The 2,301-nt window shown below is 36.5% G+C and overlaps 1 long non-coding RNA gene across 1 annotated transcript; it reads right to left on the bottom strand.

The window, feature by feature from the left end:
* Positions 1–284: 284 nt before the first annotated feature.
* On the bottom strand, positions 285–1,792 carry LOC121964673. The gene is made up of 2 exons (XR_006107392.1): positions 1,176–1,792; positions 285–427 (listed from the first exon to the last, which is right to left on the bottom strand). It is a non-coding gene; the product is annotated as an uncharacterized LOC121964673 (long non-coding RNA).
* Between the last annotated feature and the right edge of the window lie 509 nt (positions 1,793–2,301).

The raw sequence follows: 2,301 nt of genomic DNA, 5'->3' as shown, positions 1-2,301 counted from the left end.
TTTGCTCTTTTGTTTTTTTTTAGCTTATTTTCAAAAACATTTTTAACTTTCTTTTTCCATTTCTGCTCATTTAAGGGCAATTTATTGTTTCATTTCCTTCTTCCCAAAGACATCAAGCCCACGTGTTCAGGTTTCAAAGGGTTAACTGCTCCAATCTGCATAACACCCAAAGATTTTCATCGTTGAAACGGAGCTCCATCATGCGTTTAGCCTGGCAGAGACAAAGGCTGCGATCCAAACAGAAACACGAAGGTTAAACATGAAGGAACAACGAAAGACAAATCTGGAGTTTGTAACAAATTTATTCCATAAAATAAACTTGAAAATATACTTGTATGTCGCTCTATGAAGCAGCTCTGCGAAATCCACACTGTGAAATATTCCACACAGACGGTCGGGCTGCATTTCCACCGAGAGGAAGTGAAATCTGAAGCGGGAACGAGGCGGAAACAGAGGACAGATGTTTGTTTTTGGGGTGGGAGGATCCAAAAAACATGTTTCCTCCAAATACAGAAAAACACGACGCCAGAAAAAGTGACACCGAGACACGCAGCTTATGCGCTTTCATGACGGGGAGAGTGTTTAATGATTAATTAATGAGGTGAATAATTAAACTGCTAAAATAACAGCTAATAACGACCAATTACAGTTTGAAAATGTGACATTAAACAAATCTGAAGATCCGTATTTTTGGTATTTCACCCTTTAAATTCTGGAGCAACATCACTTTGGGTATTTAAACTCTTGAAATTTGAGCAAATTGATTCATTTCTTCAAAAACATGGAAAAATAGGCAATGTGCAACTTGGTGAGAAAATTTCCACAAATTGCAGGAATATCTTTTTTTTTTTTTTTTTTTTTTAAAGCTGGGGAAACACATCGAGGGGAAAGAAGTTATATTTGTAATCATCATAATTACTTATCAAAAATTATGTTATTCAAATTTTTAAGCACTTTTTCCAAGTCTTGTTTGCCTTTATTTTGTTTGTTTATTTTGACTCATTTTTAGATACTTTTCTTGTACATTTGACTAATTTCTTGCTCATTTTTGCATCATTTTTTCTTTTATTGCTCATTGGCTTCTTCCCATTTTTTTGAAAGAAATCAAGCCAGTTTGCTCAGGTTTCAAAGGGTTAATCTATTGACGCTAGAATTCAAAAACGAACACGTATTACCTGTCGTAGCTATCGGCCCACCCCTAGTTCGTTTAAAGTGGAAATGCAGCCGAACCGCCGACTGAAACACAACAAACACAAAACAGCTTTTTTTAAAATAATGAAAAAGTCAAAGTCAAAATCTTTCAGGGTAAAAAGTGGTACAGACGAGTTATTGTCATTTCCATCAATTCAGAGAAACTTATTTTGAAAAGAAAATCTTTTTTCTTTTCACTGTTTCTGCAGCGTGGATGTAAACTTTAGTCAGAGTAAAAAAAACACCTTAAATCAGAGTTATTAAGGACTTTTCAAATATGCAGCGTTAAAATGAGACTCAGAAACAGGCCACGGCTCACAGCTCGAGGGTCGGTGGATTCATTTAACTGCTCAAATAACTGTTGTTTTCGACTGTGTCCAAACTACCACCAACAGTATTTTTGGGGGGAAATTACGGCTCATGCAAGAACCACTTTTACGAACAGATTTTATATCGTACGTATAAATGACTGAGGAGAATAATCCAGAGCTCACACGAGCCGCGGACTGACAGTTTTCCTTATTTCAGGAAAAACAAAACAAACATTTAGGCAGCAAAGGTTTAGTTTGTCTGTTCTGGGCTACTGTAGAAACACAGCGGTGCAACATGGTGAGAGGTTTAGGATAAAAAAATACTGTTAAAATTTAATGTTCTTGCATGAGGCCCATTGAACACCACGGACACCTGTTTTCCACCCGAAAAATCCCGTAAGTCATTATAATGAGAAACATTTTCCAAAAACTGACTTTGGAATTGTTTCTCATTATCTTCAGATATTAAACGATGATTTTGGGCTTCTGTAACATCCTTTTTTTAATCTTAATTTAAATGTAAACTTTAGTGAAGGAGACATTTCTGAGCTGAAACACGGAGCGTTTGAGTTCACCGTCCTGCGTTGGGTAACATGATTTTGGGGTATCAGACATATCAGCCTGTCATAAATCATTAGTCATAATGTTTTCACATTTTCAGCACATAAGACAGTTTGCCTTTGTTTGAAACTGGCGGATTAATGAGCGCTCAGTCGGGCCTATGACCTTCAGAATAAAAGCTTGTAAAGCTCCACATACAGGGTGTCTACAGGTGTCAGACACTTTTCAAGATCATTTT

Source organism: Plectropomus leopardus, unplaced genomic scaffold, assembly GCF_008729295.1.
Source record: "Plectropomus leopardus isolate mb unplaced genomic scaffold, YSFRI_Pleo_2.0 unplaced_scaffold16654, whole genome shotgun sequence".
Taxonomy (NCBI): Eukaryota; Metazoa; Chordata; class Actinopteri; order Perciformes; family Serranidae; genus Plectropomus; species Plectropomus leopardus.
The sequence above is the reverse complement of the archived record's forward strand: the minus strand, read 5'-3'. Positions and strand labels throughout refer to the sequence as shown.